This window comes from Odocoileus virginianus, chromosome 21 (assembly GCF_023699985.2).
Source record: "Odocoileus virginianus isolate 20LAN1187 ecotype Illinois chromosome 21, Ovbor_1.2, whole genome shotgun sequence".
NCBI lineage: Eukaryota > Metazoa > Chordata > Mammalia > Artiodactyla > Cervidae > Odocoileus > Odocoileus virginianus.
The window spans coordinates 21,202,376-21,221,754 of record NC_069694.1 but is presented as its reverse complement, the minus strand read 5'-3'; the positions used below and the strand labels follow the sequence as shown (position 1 = coordinate 21,221,754).

General features: G+C 41.5%; 1 protein-coding gene and 2 long non-coding RNA genes across 8 annotated transcripts in view; 2 read left to right on the top strand and 1 right to left on the bottom strand.

Moving 5' to 3' along the window:
* PPARGC1A (PPARG coactivator 1 alpha) overlaps positions 1–19,379 on the bottom strand; it is a 694,460-nt gene that overhangs the window by 154,520 nt on the left and 520,561 nt on the right. The window lies entirely within an intron of this gene.
* On the top strand, positions 8,666–19,090 carry LOC139030263 (uncharacterized). Its single transcript, XR_011482573.1, has 2 exons — positions 8,666–9,358; positions 18,880–19,090. It is a non-coding gene; the product is annotated as an uncharacterized lncRNA (long non-coding RNA).
* LOC139030262 (uncharacterized) lies at positions 12,238–17,721 on the top strand. The gene is made up of 3 exons (XR_011482572.1): positions 12,238–14,231; positions 16,970–17,084; positions 17,206–17,721. It is a non-coding gene; the product is annotated as an uncharacterized lncRNA (long non-coding RNA).

Sequence of the window (19,379 nt, the reverse complement as noted above, 5' to 3'; positions counted from 1 at the left end):
AGTTAACCCAAATGTAAATTCTATTGACTCTCTTAATCTTTTTCCCACTATTAAACTGAATTTCTGTCTGTCCTCAATAGGTGTACTTCTTCCAGAAAGGGGAGAAGATACTGCCAACTGTCTAATCATTGAGCATAAATTCACTTGTGGGGTGCTCATTATCCCATTCTGTACCCTGCAAGTCTGAACTGGTTAATATATTTCTACCAGAGACAGAAATGATCCCTCTGTCTCTCTCTCCCCATGAGGAAGAACAGAACCATATGTGGTAGTATTTTCTGCCTCATCATCATAGCCCATTCAATTATACAATTTCTCATTATTTAGGATCAGTCCCTTTTCACAGTATCCCAAAGGGACGTGCCTCAACAAACATCCTGTGCATCTCAACAGAACTCAGCAAAATCAGAAAAACAGCATGCACAAGCACAATTGGGCTTGGTGGTAGGTCCAGAGAAACTATCTAGTGCTGAGACCCATGGGAGGCTTGGAGTGGCTAAAATGGATCCTATGAGATCTAGAGTAGAGGCTCCAGAGAGGTTTAAAAAAAAAAAACAAACAAACTGAACTGAGTAAGTAGAGGAGTTGCTCAGAGAAAATCAGCAAAAAAAAAAAAGGTTTCTGCTAAATATAGTTTCTGGTCTTTGACATGGGTTTAATTTTAGCACCTTTGAGTATCCTGAATAAGAATTGCTGCAGAGGAAGTCTGAGGACCCATGAAAAGTCCCTCTTTGGTAGGTAGAGGCGCCAAGTGACACTTCTTTATTTAAAAGGAAAAATGCACACCTTTTCCTGATCCAACAACTTTCCAGGTCATTCATTTATTCATTCTTTCATTAAAGTATTGCACACTTACTACCTGTCATACATTATGCTAGGTAGTCACTGGAGGATACAATGACAAACAAGACATGCCTTTGAGGAGCTTGCGTTAGAGTCAGAAAAACAGACTCTGAAAAAGTGATGAAAATGCATCACGGTAAGGAAGCAGAGGAGAGAAAAAGGGTGACAAGGAAGGCCTCCTTGGAGATGTGATGCAAAGTGAAATGTGAACAATGAAGGCAAGCAGAAGAGGTGAAGAAGTCAGAGAAGGACACTCAGACAGAGGTAATGGCCTGACCCCTTCCATTGGGCAGGAACACACACACAAAAGCCAGAGAAGGGATGAGAGACGGTGATTGAGCCTTCCTTCCAGCCCTCTAGGACATTACTTCCATGTTGAAGAAGAGCTGTGAGGAGACAGCGTGTTTGCTGCCCAGCGAAGGCCGGGCTTTGGCAGCTAGAAGGCATCCCCTGTGGCTGCCCCGCTGGGTGCCCCCTTGGAGTCAGGGAGAGGCCTTCACAGCTGCTCTCGTTCAGAGGCTCATCTAGGCTATTTTGGGCTGGACAGGGTCCACGGTGATGACTGCCTGACCAGGGGAGCTCACTTAGTGTTAGCACTTTTTAACATTCTGTTTTCCTTGTCATTTAGCTCTGAAGCATACAATTACTCGAAGAAGGAGAAAAAAAGGAAGAAGAACATGAGTACATCTTATTTTTAGTATTCACATCAATGGTGGTGATGTCCTCTGCATTTCAATAGGAATTTTGCATATCAAAATCCCCCAAAATAAAGCATAGTAAACATATTAAAATCCATAATGACATTTTTCCTGTGCTGTTTCAAAATATGTTTGTTTATTTTGAAATACCAAAATGGCTCAGCCCAAATTAAAGACTAATTCATCGACAGATGGGCAAAAATAATATTATAAATGGAATGAGCATCCTCACCTTATTGCCCCCTAGGTCAAAGAATAATTTAAAAAATAACAACATTTAAAAAATGTCAACACACTCTTCTAAAGAATTCAAAGAACATTTCAAAGACTATCATGGTCACAGGATTCTACAGTGTTAGGAACGCTCAGAGATTCTGCAGGTTTTGCCCCATGTGTGAACCTTCTCTGGGAAATGAATTTCTAGCCCATTTGATTATTAGAGAGGGTAAACAGTAGAGGGTAGCTCACTAATAAATGCCACAAACCTAGGAGTTAGAGACAGCCTCACTTCAATGCTAACAACAGCTACCATTTACTCAACTATGTACTGACACTAATGCTGAGAACTTTACATACAATATCATAATTTAACCCTCACCGTTACTCTGAAGAAGTTGATATGATCTAAGTTTTACCTAGGAGAACACTGAGGCTAAGGAACATAAAACTTTTAAGAGAGAAAACATAATAAGAACATTCAAAGTTTGATTTTTTTTTTAAAGCATGTTACCTCTTAACAAGGAAAAAAATCATTCTCATTAATTTAAGCTATCTCTTCTCATATGCCATTGCTTTAAAGTGGTCAGAATCTGTATATAATTAACTGTATAGATTTAAAAATATATTTTAATCTTTTTACATCCCTAAAATCTTCTGTGGAACCCCGAGTTTTCAGGCATTCCCTTATTGCTCTAAATTTCTAAAGTGTAATCAGCAATTTACCAGAACCTATAAAAACTTGTGGGTCTCTCTCATCCATCAATTAATTTACCAAATATGTATTAAGGGCCTCCTCTTGCCTGTGCACTCCTCTGAGTGCACTCCATGGAGATGAAAGAATACCATTCCTGCCTTCAGAAACTCAGTTCAGTTCAGTCGCTCAGTCGTGTCTGACTCTTTGCGACCCCATGAATCGCAGCATGCCAGACCTCCCTGTCCATCACCAACTCCCAGAGTTTACTCAAACTCATGCCCATCGAGTCGGTGATGCCATCCAGCTATCTCATCCTCTGTCGTCCCCTTCTCCTCCTGTCCCCAATCCCTCCCAGCATCAGGGTCTTTTCCAATGAGTCAACTCTTTGCATGAGGTGGCCAAAGGATTGAAGTTTCAGCTTCAGCATCAGTCCTTCCAATGAACACCCAGGACTGATCTCTTTTAGGATGGATTGGTTGGATCTTCTTGCAGTCCAAGGGACTCTCAAGAGTCTTCTCCAACACCACAGTTCAAAAGCATCAATTTTTCAGCGCTCAGCTTTCTTCACAGTCCAACTCTCACATCCATACATGACCACTGGAAAAACCCATAGCCTTGACTAGACGAACCTTCATTGGCAAAGTAATGTCTCTGCTTTTTAATATGCTGTCTAGGTTGGTCATAACTTTTCTTCCAAGGAGTAAGCGTCTTTAATTTCATGGCTGCAATCACCATCTGCAGTGATTTTGGAGCCCAAAAAAATAAAGTCTGACACTGTTTCCACTGTCACCCCATCTACTTCCCATGAAGTGATGGGACCAGATGCCATGATCTTAGTTTTCTGAATGTTGAGCTTTAAGCCAACTTTTTCATTCTCCTCAAGAGACATGTAATAAACAGCTGCAGCAATGTAATGAATTCCATCTTGTAACAGAGAACTATGGAAAGTACTACATGGAACATAGTAGAGAAAGTACCAACTCTTCCATTAACTCAGGGATACTTCCAGAAGGAGGTGATATTTCATTTAAGTCTTAAAAGCTGAGTTGGAATTTCTCAGGTGATCTCAATAGGCAATTGTCAGAGGAGAGTGGGCAGGTTGAAGCACATTCTAGATTTCCATTTGAGAATATGCTATGGTTTCTGCTGTCATGTTAAAAACAAACAAACAAAAAAAACCGACTAATTTTCACTGACTCTACATGCTTGTGATAATATAAAATGAATAGTAACTATATGGTCAGTAGTAACAGAAAGCATGAAACCAGATGACGTCAACAAAATTAATCCATGAGATGTTTTTATCTCACTAGTTCAAGTGTCTACGTGTGTGTTTTTGTCACTGGTTTTGCTTTTTGTTTTGTACTTAGTTCATAAATTGTCTTGTTTTGCAGGCATTCTGAAAAATTAGACCTGGGTCTCACAAAGAATAACCCTATAAAATCCAGTTCTAATTTGCCAGGATCCTTCTTGATGGCTTTCTGCTCAAAGCCCAGCATAAGATTACTCCCCTCTAGACTCCAGAACACAACTCAGCTCTATAGGAAATAGATGTTACATCTGTAAAGCCTAGATGTAAAGTAGTGTCTCCAAACTGCAGGTTAAAATGTAGCTTTGTTTAGAATGCCTTATGAAATTAGTGTTTGTTATACAGAGACTTTGGTAAACATAGAACTCTGAATCACTGAAAATAATTTTGTAATGCCTTATATATAAAATGGATTAACCAATCAATACAACTTTGTAAGAGAGAAAGTAAAAATAACTTCTAGATTAGAATGTGCTATCCATCGGACTAGATCAGACGGGCCACTGAAATAAACAAAGAATTTCAGGATTATCTTCTAAATGGAAATAATAGGCCTTGAACCTCATCCCCGAAGGGACAAACTCCACACAGAAAATATTTAAACTCCATTTCACATATAACCATTCCAAGTCACAGGGCACTGGAGTTGCTTTTTGGGGCAGGAATTATGATGTAAGACCATTCCAGCTTTACGGGGCCAGGTACTGTCCTAGGGAACAGTGTTACCATGAAGTGGGCTTTGTACCCATTGATCCCTCCAGGTATTATTTCCCTAGATACATGTTGGGCATTATCACTAAAAAATAACTCACTGCATGAACCAAAGCCACGGCACTGACCACTGCTACAATTACATTATAAAGAATTTTTTCTATAATCCCTTCCCATCTCCTGTTTACCTGTTCTACTCAGAATGATTTTAACTGGACTTGGAGACTAAAAAACCACCATCATTTCAGAGGGTGGCCAGAGCTCTTTGTCCTTTGTACTTTAAGCTAAGCAAAGAGTTTAGCTCTTAAAATCAACTACCCAAGAATACCATATAATATGAGCAGACACAGTCTTTCTAGTGCAGAAGATGATGAATTGCCAAAAGTAAAAGCAAATGAAGAGGAAGAAAAGAAGATAGAGGAGGAGAAGGGAGAAGGAGGGGGTAGGGAAGGAGAGGAAGCGGGAGAAGGAAGAAAGAAGGAAGGGGAGGAAGTGGGGAGAAAGAGAAGGGGGTAGGAGGAGGGAGAGAGAGAGAGAGGGAGGAGGGAGGAGAGGGAGGGGGGAGGAAGATGAAGTGGAAAAGGAGGAAGGGGCAGAAGTACAACTTCCTAGATTTTTGACCTTAATGAAATAGTTTTCAAATTTCACCTCTTGTCCTACTGATGCAAGTGTTTTCTAAAACGGAACCATCAACAGCACAGCTCTCCTTGGGACAAACAAGGAACTGATGAGCAGCGAGGCAGAAAAGTAATTGAATTCACTGAAGAACAGCTGAAAATGTCCCTCTAAGAAAGGAATCCGTATCCATTTTTAGATTTTGATTGTCTCTAAATGATTTCCAATTTCTTATCACTCTGCCTAGTCAGATTTCACAGAATCAGTAGATTTTGCTATTAATAATCTCAGAATTTTTTCTCTTTTCCTCTGGTCTCCAATCTAAATATAGTACATTAAGATCATCCCAAATAAGTATAGGGTTTAGGACAAGAAATCTCAGTCCTTTGAAACACCCACATTACTGTTATTTGTTTAAAATTCACTTCCACACTTACTGAATCTGTGCAGTTCTGTTTTCACCATATCCCATTGTGCTCATCCACTTAGTATTAGTAAATTGGTCCCTTTGGGAATCTAAACTTAGGCGCACGTAACACTACATCTTGGAATTCATAATTCTTTCATAATCACTTCCCATTTGGCATCTGTGAACTCACAAAGGCAGATTTCCTCAGTGAAGAACTGTTCAGAGTCCAACATTTACATAAACAATTTCTGTTTGGAGTGTAAGTTTCTTTCATGCACCAATAATCTCTCCATCTATGTAGGTCTCTAAATTTCATGTTAAATAAATTTTAGCACTGCAGAAATACTTCAAGCAATCTTCACCATTTTTTTCAACATGAAAAGTCATGTAGACAGTCTAAACAGGATTTTTTTGAATTTTTAATATAATAAATATAAGTACAATTTGAATTTGAGGTATTAGTTGAATTGCAGGAATAATCTGAGCTTATTTTTAATATTACCTCCATTCCTAGACTAAAATATCCTGAGGAGTGGGAACTATCTACCTATCCAGAACATGGTACAGCAAATACCCACTGAATTAACATTTTAGTCAACCTGATCTGGGTTTGTTCCCTTGCAAAACAAAATAATGAAGATGATTTTTCAGCCAAAATAGGACTTTGATTTTATATCTTTCTTTTAATTGTACATCCACTATATGCTTAAATTTTCTGCTTATCAAATCATCAGTGATTAAAAGCAATAATAGACATCCTTTCTATGGTTTGGTAAAAATAGCACTCACCAGTGTAAATTGGTATTCCCTTTCTATAAAGTTAATTCACCACAAAAAATTTAAAGTCTTTTTAAAAATACCTACTCTCTGATCCAAATTTATTTAGAAAAGAGTTTTTCTAAAGAAAATAATTTGAGGAGTTCCAGGATAATCATAAAAGATATTCATGTGGCATTGCTTTAAAGTTTGATATAAATGGGAAAAGTTCAATGTCTATCAATAGGGCACTGGGGAAATCAGTGGTGGAACATCCATGTAGTGTGAAAATATAACCATACTCTCCACTCAAGGAAGTGGAACTTAATTCCCCACCCCTTAAGTGTAGGCTTTACATACTGACTTGTTTCTAAAAGTACAATCTGGAATGCAGGGTAGGGAGTAATTTTATAGTGCAGAAATCACACACATAGACCTTAGCCAAGTGATCCAGGTTAACTTCATCATAATTCATGTGGCTAGCATGTACTCTGGACATGATGTATTGAGGATGGCGTTCATTTATGTGAGGTTCCCCCCAAATCCATAACCCCAGCCTCACCACAAGAGAAGCATCAGTTGAGGCACATTCTTATAAAAGTTCTCGCCAATAACTCCTCAAATCTAATAAGGGCATCAAAAGCAAGGGAAGTCTGAGAAACTGCCACAATCCAGAGAAGCCCAAGGATACATGACAAGTAAGTGTGATATGGGCTCCTGGACGGGTTCCTGGAGCAGAGGAAGGACATTATGGAAAGACCAATGAAATCTTATTAAAGTATGGAGCTCAGTGAACAGCGATGTACCAAGATGAGTTCATTGGTTGTGACAAGTATGCCACAGTCATATGACAGCAAATTAGGTGAAATTGGTTACAAGGTATGTGAAAATGTTCTGTACTATCTTTACACATTTCCCATAAATTAAAAACTATTCTAAAATAAAGAGATTATTTGAAATAATATAGTCACGAGAAATGAAGATAAATAAATGTGTGCACCACTTCTGGATTAAATTAGATATTGTCATATGCCCCCACAGTACCCTGAACTTCTGCTAGCATACAGCATAGACCACATGGTTTCAATTTTTCAATTATCTCTTTCCTACTTCATGAGAGCAGAGGCTATTTCTGTTCCAATGCAAATTCTCCTAACATTATGTATGACACATACCAGGAACTTAGTAAATAAATGATAGGATTATTATATTGTCAAGTAAAAAATAATAATAATAAATTACAAAGTACTATGTATAGCACTTAGGAACTTCCCTGGTGCTCAGACAATAAGGCATCTGCCTGCCTGCCTGCAGTGAGGGAGACCTGGGTTCAATCCCTGGGTCAGGAAGATCCCCTGGAGAAGGAAATGGCAACCCACTCCAGTACTCTTGCCTGGAAAACCCCATGGATGGAGGAGCCTGGTAGGCTACGGGGTCGCAAAGAGTCAGACACGACTGAGCGGCTTCACTTTATGTATAGCATGCACTATCACGTATTAGCTATCCAATATTGGGCAAGACAGTTCAGAGCTCTGAGCTTCAGTTTCTCCATCCTTAAAACAAAGATGATCATTGCTCATATTCCATAGGCTTGTTCTGAGGATTCAAGGGCTAGTATGTATGAAATACATTGTTCTCTCCTCCCAGTTCTCTTTGTCTCTCCATCACCCAGCTAGAGCAATTAAAATATATACATATTATAAGTTACATACCCTAAAGTGAATAATGTTTGCCATTTTAAAACATGTATTTTCAATTTATTTTTTATTAACTCTACTCATAATTTTAGATAAGGGAAATATATTACACTTGTTAAAAATAATAAGAAGGAAAACAAGGAAATATACATACACATACTCCAAAGAGACATAGCAAAGATATACAGAACATTGTTCTGCCCTCCAAATAATCTACAATCTAACTGAAGAGGCAAGGGACAAAACCACTGCTGAAAAGTTGGAGAACCACTCTGCAGTATGAAAGCGATATGAAAGATGCCTTAGAATAATCTCTGATGAGCAGGCAAGTGGCCAGAACGAGCCATCATTAGGCCAGAACTTGAGAGAAAAGGAAAAGGATGAGGCTATGAGATGCTACCTGGGGACAGAGTGGCAGAGATAGTGGTCCCGGCAGGAAGGACGGCATAAGAGCAGGCACAGTTGGCGAAGCTCGGGTGTGAGAAGCACGCAGCCTGCCATGGGTGACTTTACATTCATCCAGGTTTTTTAATTGTCCCCCAAGTCCCCAAGTTTGTTTTCATAAGAACTCCTGATTAATCAAGCCGTCACCAAGTCTTCCTAATCCGCTCAGGTTACAAACAAAGAGGAACAAAAGACCAAAAGAAACCTAACCTGATTTCTTAATTTACTTTTCCATGCCAGTGACGCTCGTGTCAGAATGGTCAGCCTCATGTGACCTGCGGATGTGAGTCACAAAGGTGGATGATGCAGAGCCCGCACCACCCACAACAGCTGGAAGTGGACACAGGGTGATGGGCGATCCCTCCGTCCTTCCGGGGATGGCGGGGGAGGGGGCGGGCAAGTCGACTCTCCATGTCATAACTTGGCTGGAGGTAGCTTCAGGATGCTAGGCTCCCAGTGAAAAGAAGTGGGGAGCTAATCTCCCTTCATTACTTGACAGCCCATCATGGGTACCTACCCTCCCATTGCTCCCAGAAAAGAGTACTCATTTTGTCTACCAGGAGAACGTATAGACTTTTAAAAATAGATTTTGCCACACCATCGTGCCGGCAAATGCTGACTTGCAGTCTAGGAGCTATCTCTTCGTCAGGCCCAGCAAGATGAAAGCAGGTTCTATTTTCATCGTGAGAGAACTGCATGGTGGAAGCACAAAGGAGAAATTCACTTTTCATCCCCATCAGGCAGAGCCCCTCACCAGCCCAGGCGAGGCTGGTCCCGCAGTGGCCGGAACACGTGCGCGGGGGCGCGGCGGCTCCGGCTGGAAGAATGGCGTCGTGCGGCCACAAACTCCGGGCGGCAGGATTTTCCAGCGCCCAGCTCCAGCTCCAAGTACAGAAAAATTCTCTCCGTCTGGAGCACCAGCCACTTGACAGAAGAATAGTATTAGTAGCGGGAGCAGCAAAGGTACAGTGCGATTCAGACACACAAGAACGAAAAGAGGACACGGATAAAGCCAGCTCCAAAAGCATAGGGGATTAGTTCTTTTTCTGATCTTTGTGGTTTTCTCCCCCCAGGGCTGATTGTGCCCTTCAAGCTTCAAGTCTGAGAGTAGTTTCAGTATATTTCTTTACTGGTAGAGAGGGTAATTATTATTTTTTTTAATATTAGGTATGTATGTACAGATAGATGGATTTTGCTCTCTTATTAACTGATATCAGGTGGTATTTCTGAATATTCACATGGGACCTCTCCTGTAAACAACTCCTTTCAACAGTCAAACTGAACCCAAGGAGTCCAGTTGTGCCCTCAGCCTCTGGTAGGTTAGTGCAAAATTAGATTTGTACTAATCATCTCCTGGCTATTGAAGCATGTAATATACTAGATGTGACAATTCCCTGTCTTACCATATCTATTTTTCCCCCTGGAGGTTCCCTGGTGCAGGCTAACTGGGAGCAACCACCTCTTTGAGACAGTTCAGTATTATGAAGGGTCACGTCCAAACCCCATTAACAATGATGGCAACAATCCTACTAGCCCTAATATGGAAAACAGTGGCTAATAATTATCGTGTGCCTACTATGTGTCAAATACAATACAAAATGCTTTGTGTGTCTGTGCTTAGTCACTCAGGTGAGTCTGATTCTTTGCAACCCCATGGACTGTAGCCCACCAAGCTCCTCTGTCCATGGGGATTCTCCAGGCAAGAATACTGGAGTGGGTTGCCATGCCCTCCTCCAGGGGATCTTCCCAACCCAGGGATCAAACCCAGGTTTCCTGCATTGCAGGCAGATTCTTTACCATCTGAACCACCAGGAAAGCCCATTGCACCACCTGGGAAGCCCTAAATGCTTACATAAATCATCTCATTTTACCTTCAAAATGACCCTGTAAGGTAGATATAATTATTGTTGTTGCTGTTCAGTCGTTAAGTCATGTCTGAAGATATAATTATTATCACTGTTTAATAAATGGGGAAATGGAGACTTAAAGAATTTGATCAGTCTGCACAGGGTCACACTGTTGTAATCAGTAGAGCTGGAATTTGTAATCAGAGCTGGGCAGTGTCACCCCAGAGCCCACACTCTGGTCCACATCTCAGATCTTATCCATATCCTCCCCAGAACATCCTTACCACCCCTAGTGCAGACAGGAAACAAAAGCCACTAAGTCAGTACAGGGCCCATCAGATTTCACAGGCTTGAGATGTGGACACCAAACTCCTCTCTGGCCCAAAGAGCTGATATTCTCAGGCTCCTGGGTCCGACCATCGCAAGCCGGGCATGCAGCAGCCTGTTAGAGCAGCCTGGTGGCTAGAAGCGACATGATTGCTGGTGTGGGAGGCAGAGGGTGGGCGCAAGGGAAATTACATGTGTTTCTCTCTCCCCGCTGTGCTGGGCTCCATATTTGCTTCCTCTCCATCTCAGAAACTCAGCAGGAACTTAGGAGCCAAGTGGGGACAGGAGTGCCAGTTCTTCCTTGGTTGTGACAAACCCTCGTGAACAGCCTTCTTATTTTGCCACTCAGCTTAAGTTTCCATTTGGGAGAGACCACTCTGAATTCTCCTGCTTCCTGAATTCTTATCAGCCAAGAATGCAGCCACACTTGTCTCTGAGAAACCTCTACTGTGGAACAATCACGATTCTTTTATTCTTGAATTCATTCATCTATTCATCGAATATTTACCGAGTACTACTCTGTCCCAGGGAACCATGTGACTGGGATAAATGATTAATAACACACTATGGCTGACTTCAAAGGGGTCAGCATCAATTAAGGAATACAAAACTCTGGTCCCTTCCTTTAAAAATGCATATTGCTACATCCTATAGAGTGCAGCTGTCTCCATGGGGAAGGGAGGAGGGGGAGGACGGAGGCAGGAGGACAAGGCGATATTTATGAACGAGCAACTGCTGAGTGACAGCCCCTGTCCCAGGAGCTCTGTGCACATCTAATTCACTCCTTTCCCCAGTCCTGAGATGCAGGTACCCTACCCCCTGTTCATAGCCAACCGAGGTAAAGAGGGGTTCAAAACAGCTTTTCCCAAGACAAGGCTTCACAGTTGCTGTCTGGGAGGCCCTGAGAGGCTGGAATCCTCTTTCCTGGTCAGACTAGGGAACTCTCCAGGGCTTGTCTCCAGGTTGCATTTGCAGACTGAGTGTGGTGCCCTGACTGTGACAGATAGCACACGCCCCAGTGTCTCCAGGTCAGTCCTGTCTTATGCCAGAGTCCCCGAATAATTACTAATGAACTCTTCACTTTTAAGTGTCCATGTTCATGACGAATTACATGGGCATCCTATTTTCACTTCAACTTTACTCTTTCTTTTAAAGAGAGAGAAATATGCTGCTTTTATTATTTATTCTATAGCTACATGAGCTCTTTATTGCCGCATGCAGGCTTTCACTATATGTGGCGAATGGCAGCTACTCTCTAGTTGTAGGGAGAAGGCAATGGTGACCCACTGCAGTACTCTTGCCTGGAAAATCCCATGGACGGAGGAGCCTGGTGGGCTGCAGTCCATGGGGTCGCGAGGAGTCGGACACGACTGAGCGACTTCACTTTCACTTCTCACTTTCATGCACTGGAGAAGGAAATGGGAACCCACTCCAGTGTTCTTGCCTGGAGACTCCCAGGGACGGGGGAGCCTGGTGGGCTGCGGTCTGTGGGGTCGCGCAGAGTCGGACAGGGCTGAAGCGCCTCCGCAGCAGCAGCAGCTCTGGTTGCAGGGCTAGGGCCTCGCACCGCGGTGGCCTCTGCCGGTGCAGAACACGGGCTCCAGGGCTCACAGGCTTCAGTACTTGCAGCGGGTGAGCTCGGTGGTCGTGGCACATGGGCTTCTTAGTTCCTAGACCAGGGGTCTCATCCATGTCCCCTGCCTTGGCAAGAGGATTCTTAACCACTCTACCACAAGTAAAGTTCCTCAACTTTATTCTTATTTGAATTGGCTTGGAAAAGACTGGTGGAAATTGCTGGAATGAAATCTTCTCTTTCCTAGGCCAGCCTATTGGAGCACCCAGGGCCAAAAGGCTCATGACCAACCTGAGTGGGATTCTTCCCCAAATCATGACACTCCAAATCCGGCAGTCTTCCCCCCAGCACACTTGCTTCCTATGAGAATCACAGTGAGAGATGAACATAGAACCTAAATTCCAAACCACATTACTTTATTGACCTCAACTAGTTTTTCCTTTCATATTTCAAGTCGTAAAGCAGATAGATTGCTGACTGGCATAGAATCAGTTCGATGAAGATCATTTCTGAATTAACTGCCTATTATTAGGAGGTTGGAATAAAAATCAACTAACAGACCAGTCAGGAACTCAAGGAACCAACCATCAAACATGGACTGAGTACAGCATCACTTATCCCACAAAAAGTCAACACAAGGTCTAATTTGTCAACCACATATGGAATGATGTACATAAAAGGAGCAAAGATGACATTGTGATGCTTGCCACCATTGGCTGTCTCTGCGCTGGGCTGTTCCATTATGGAAGTCCCAAAGCACCGAGCTAAGCACTAAATTACGCACAGGTAGTGGCTGGATATAGGCTGCCAGCCGGCTTTCAGCAACATCCCCCATATGGCTAGGAACACTTGTGCCAGTTAATTAGCACTGGCATTAATCGAGAGAAGGAACATTGACCAGGACATCGAGGTTATCCTTAGACTATTTAAATATGTCATGTGATCATTTGTTCCATCTGTTATCAACATACCTCACACTTAATCCAGTAAATAAACTCCCTACCATTTTAAGCAAATGGATTCCATTTTGCCAGGCCTCTTTAGTCTTTGCAAATCTCGGGATGTATTTCTCCCTGGAATCTATCGTGTGAAGTGTCACAATATCCTGATGTGAATTCAAGGACAAGAGCCACCCCTCCCCCATCTGTGAAACCCTGGGGAAGGATCCGTAAAGGGTGGGGGAATAAAATCAACTACATGCCATCACTCACTCAAATGCATATTTTTCACTTTGCAGCTATCCTACAAATCTGTCTTGTTTTCTTTCCATGCTCACAATTCTGCTGAAAGCACACAGAAAATAAAGCCCATTATTCAAATGAATTTCACCATGCACTAAAAATGTGACTGAGTTTAGAGGGAAACCCATTTTAAAAGTGCTCTCCTCTGAAATAGATGATGCCTAGCAAGGTATAAAACACTCAGGTACTTAGAAAAGCAGATAGAAAATAGTCCAACCCCAAACACTTCATTGGCAAATTGACTCATCATATGTATAGACCCAAAGCAGATTTCCAGTCCACTTCCTAGGAAGGTACAGAGCCCATGCATTTTTAGGAACACTGATAAACATCTTTCCTGAGAAACTTATCTTAAAGAGTATGTTTCCTTGCCCTAAGTTATATATTCAGTATATCATTAGTCTCAATCATTTCTTTATCTTTTTCAAAGTCTTCATTCCTCTCCAATACTACCTCCAAAGTCAATTCTCATTAAACTGCTGAAAATGTACATCATTTGCCCAGTGCACGATATGGCTTTTTGGTTGAGGCCAAAACCTCCTCAAAACTATTTAAGTATTGAGTATTGGTCAGATGAAAGTAAAAATAATGTCTTATCATGATGGATTTCAGTTCTGAGATGGAATAATGAATAGAAAGCACTGGACCTGACTGAGGAAGATCAGGGTTCAAATCCTGCTGCCTCCAGAACGGTGATCTTGGGGAAATTACTTGACCTTTCCTGGGTAACAAATGACCATAAGATCCATATTCTCTCCATATGACAGAGTGGGCATGAGACCTGTGTGATAATGGATATTATCATTGCCACCTTGCTCACTGTGGACTTGGCATAGAGTGGTCATCAGGTTAGTTGCTTTCTCTACTGTTTCATATAAAAGGTATTACCTAATCTGCAAATGTAGACTTAAGAAAAAGTATAGCTAACTCTTTCAGGTAGCTCAGTGTGATGGAGCAGACACTTACTGGTCTAATTTTACCCCAAGCACAGGGAAAATCCAAAAGTCATCTCAGGAGCCAATTAATCAGGGAGAGATAATTAAATTTTACACATTGGACTAAGTTTTAACTAGGACACTAGAGCTACCTTGAGGATTATGTAGTGTTTCTTGCTTTGGGGAAAATGGAATCTGTACGGTTATACAATTGTTCAGCTCAACCAATACTTACTGATGATCTGCTTCATGCCAGATCCTACACACTCTGGGTACAGGTAGGAATCAGACCCTTTCCCTGACTTGGAAGGGCGTGTAGTCCAGGAGGCAAAGTCAAGCACACAGATATGATGTGATATATGCTATGTAAATGATGTCATAGAGGTACAGAGAGAATTGGAGGTGGTTTCTTGTAAGGATGCCAGGTCTGAATTAAGATGAGTAAGAGATAGGTGAGTGACTAGAAACAGGAAGGGATGTCAGGCAGCGGGAAGAGCACCGACAAGGCCGTCCATGGAACTCTTGCGGGGAGCAAGATGCTTTTGTACTGGGAAATCAATATGAAAGAGAAGGCCCAGGACGTGAGGCTAGGGAAGATGACAGATAACCTAAGAAGAGGAGAAATAGTGCCACACGACATCAAAGGATTCTTTAGTTTACCATCCAACATCACAGTTTTTCTTAAAATGAAGATCAAAACAGACAAGCAAAGTGCATTCCCATTTGTAAAACCCAGGTTTACAGTAGATTCCAAAGAAGACATCTATTACCCAAATAAGGAACAACGGGATACATACAAAGATGGACACAATAGTCTCAGGCATGCTGCAAAGCTGACTTCCTTTGACTGAAGCTCATCCAAACAAGCAAAACAACAATGGGAAAAAAACAAAAACAAAAAACCTACCTTGGAGTTTAGAAGGAAAAACCCAAAACTTAGCAATCTTGCTGTAACATCCTCCATTTGTTGACTAGCATAATTGGCAGTCCCTCGGTCTAGAACCCATTCATGAAAAATAAATTCTCTCTCCCTCGTCCTACCAGAAAAGCCTTCATCTCCAAGACAACGCTTCAGGAGGCTAACATTCCTACCCATTCATCAGTGATACGTGTAAATATTTGAACAGTTATTAACGAAAGCTCAGGTCGAAAGGTAGTTGTTCATCTGGAAAGTGTCTGTAGGTTGAATATCTCTGTTTATAACTCACAGTCATTTCCTCCCCATCACAATTTACCATGAGGGACACTCTGGCCTGTGGTTGTTCTGTGTGTTCTGTTACTTGTTTTAACCAAGGCTCTTGTACAAACTGAAGTATGCAGTACAACTTTAAAAATTATGTTGCATTAGGTCCCATTTGTTTATTTTTGCTTTTATTTCTGAAATTCTGGGATGTGGGTCATAGAGGATCCTGCTGTGATTTATGTCGGAGAGTGTTTTGCCTATGTTCTCCTCTAGGAGTTTGATAGTTTCTGGTCTTACATTTAGATCTTTAATCCATTTTGAGTTTATTTTTGTGTATGGTGTTAGAAAGTGTTCTAGTTTCATTCTTTTACAGGTGGTTGACCAGTTTTCCCAGCACCACTTGTTAAAGAGGTTATCTTTTTTCCATTGTATATCCTTGCCTCCTTTGTCGAAGATAAGGTGACCATAGGTTCGTGGACTTATCTCTGGGCTTTCTATTCTGTTCCATTGATCTATATTTCTGTCTTTGTGCCAGTACCATACTGTCTTGATGACTGTGGCTTTGTAGTAGAGTCTGAAGTCAGGCAGATTGATTCCTCCAGTTCCATTCTTCTTTCTCAGGATTACTTTGGCTATTCGAGGTTTTTTGTATTTCCATACAAATTGTGAAATTATTTGTTCTAGTTCTGTGAAAAATACTGTTGGTAGTTTGATAGGGATTGCATTGAATCTATAGATTACTTTATTACTCAGCCATTAAAAAGAATTCATTTGAATCAGTTCTAATGAGATGGATGAAACTGGAGCCCATTATACAGAGCGAAGTAAGCCAGAAAGATAAAGACCATTACAGTATACTAACACATATATATGGACTTTAGAAAGATGGTAACGATAACCCTATATGCAAAACAGAAAAAGAGACTCAGATGTATGGAACAGACTTGTGGACTCTGGGAGAAGGCGAGGGTGGGATGTTTCAGGAGAACAGCATTGAAACATGTATATTATCTAGGGTGAAACAGATCACCAGCCTAGGTTGGGTGCATGAGACAAGTGCTCGGGCCTGGTGCACTGGGAAGACCCAGAGGGATCGGGTGGAGAGGGAGGTGGGAGGGGGGACTGGGATGGGGAGTACATGTAAATCCATGGCTAATTCATATCAATGTATAACAAAAACTACTGTAATGATGTAAAGTAATTAGCCTCCAACTAATAAAAATTAAAAAAAAAAAAAAAAGACACTCTAAAAAAAAAAAAAAAAAAATTATGTTGCACATTATTCTTCTCAGAATCTACCATAAGAAACGCCCTTCCCCATACATTTCTAGGCTCATGGTGGTCTCTAAAAGAGAATCTAATACATGATATTGTATGTTTAAAATATCAGAATTAAAAAGCAGGACCCCAGTTTGATTTTATTTTTCACAATGTTCCTGGTTCTTCTCTGCTCAACTCGACATCTTAGGATGCCCGTGTTCATACAGCTTCACCTGGGCTTTTTATCTGCCGACTTCATGTTGGATTCAGCCAATGGAAAGTGTCATCAGAAAACTAGAAAGGGGGATGAGAGAGGATTCAAGGTATTTCTCCCTTCCTCCCTGCCCTGGGCTGTGTTCTTAGAAGCAGCCATGTCTCTCTACAACTCCACTTCCTGTGAAGCAGCCTCCCGATCGATTAACCCCATGACTTCACTTCTCTCAGGTAACTTGGTCCTCTCCTTATCCTGTGGCCCAAGGCATATCCAGGTGTTATTATTCAGTTACTCAGTCGTGTCCAACTCTGCGACCCCATGGACTACAGCACACCAGGCCTCCCTGTCCTTCACCGTCTTCCAGAGCTTGCTCAAACTCATGTCCAGTAAGTCGGTGACACCATCCAACTATCTTGTCTTCTGTCGTCCCCTTCTCCTCCTGCCTTCCCCTTCTCCTCCTGCCTTCAATCTTTCCCAGAATCAGGGTCTTTTCTAATAAGTCAGCTCTTCACTTCATATCCAGGTTTTACAAAGCCCAAAACTTGTAAAATTAAACCTGTAAATTGTATTTTAAAATATATGACCATGAGAACCCATCACTGACTCCTTTCAGGACCTTGGAAGGAGTCTAAGTTATGAGTAACCTTGAAGCTTAAACTTGGATTGTGTTGCGGTAGTTGCTTAGTTGTGTCTGACTCCTTGCGACCCCATGGACTGTAGCCTGCCAGGCTTTTCTGTCCATGGGATTCTCCAGGCATGAATACTAGAGTGGATAGCCATTCTCTTCTCCAGGGATGCTTCTCACCCAGGAGTTGAACCTGAATCTCCCGCATTGCAGGCAGATTCTGTATCATCTGATTCACCAGGAAGGCGGATGGCAAGTCCCCTCTCTGCTGAAGACTTCCTGCTTTGGCCAGTCTCGTAGTGCCCCAACATACCTGTATGTTCTCTTTATAAGATCATGCCTCTATAAGTGAGCCCTTCATTAAAGTTTCTTCGTGTATACAATATGTGTTGATTCCGAGTCCTGCAAAAATCCTTGCCCATAAGCTAAGTCTAACATATTATGTAAAGATATGACAAACAGCCTTGCTTTCTTTCTTTTCTGCTACCCGCTGAGAGACATGAAAGTTTCCTATATCTTAGTCTAAACTTTGAGTCTTTCTTTCTAAAAGCAGTAAAGAAAAACTAGAAGGAAATACTTCGCTCTCTTACAAGCTTCTTCAAGCAGGTCACAAGCTAAATGCATCGGGTCTATCCTCACTAGATGCATAAAAGAAATATTATGGCACCTTTCCAAAGATATGTTTGGTCAACTATGATTTTTAGCAGCTCTAATTGCAGTGCAGCTATCCAGCATTTTTCTTGCTGTTCCTTTTGAATAAGCATCTTAGTAACCACCCAAACAAAGCATTATTATGTTACAGAAACAGAAAGAAAAACTTTCTTATGGAATCATGTTGGTTTGACTCTAACCATACGCAGTATGGGCTTCCCTGTGGCTCAGACGGTAAAGAATCTACCTGCAGTGAAGAGGACTTTGGTTCAATCCCTGGTTTGGAAAGATCTCCTGGAGAAGGGAATGGATACCCATTCTAGTATTCTTGCCTGGAGAATCCCCCAGACAGAGGAGCCTGGTGGGCCACAGTCCATGGGGTCACAAGGAGTCGGACACAACTGAGCAACTCACACACATATATACACTGTTCTGCAGGTATTTGATGCAAATGTTTGAATGATTAGCCTCTTTCTTTTATGGTAATATCCGAGGTCTGCATCATTAGGTTATAGAGCAAAAGCCCCAGTGAAGTAGCAAGGGTTTCAGTTCCCTAAATATCTAAAGTCCACTCAGATTAAGCCTGCAATAATGCTTTGCAATCCAGTTGTTTCTTTTTAATTTTCAGAACTATGTCCCTGGACTGAATACTCAGTAGCTAAAGGAAGGGTGACCATTTTACAATTGATTCAAGTCGTCAAACAACTTCACCTTCCAAAGTTAGAAACTCTAAGAGCTATGTGCCAAGAAGAAAATACAAGGCTACATTGTCGCGTGTGGAAATATACAATGGTATTCCAGTCACCTCATATGATAAATGTGCTTCAAATTAGACAACACATCCATTGTTAGCAATGTTTCATAAGATTGCACCGTCCAGTAAGAAATAGTCATTTGAATTTTCTTTGAAATATGGCTACTTTCCCTCCATATTATCACTTAGCCACCTGATTCCCTACAGTAAGTTTCTGTTTTTGTCTTTTTAACTCTTTATGGCAACTTTGCAACTAAGTGTTTAGATTGCTTAACTTGCTCAACCAAGTTGAAATTTCCATTATCAAATTTTTACTGCCTTAGTGTTTCTAGTATAGAAAAGACAGAAACAAGAGGATGAGATCTTCATAGCAA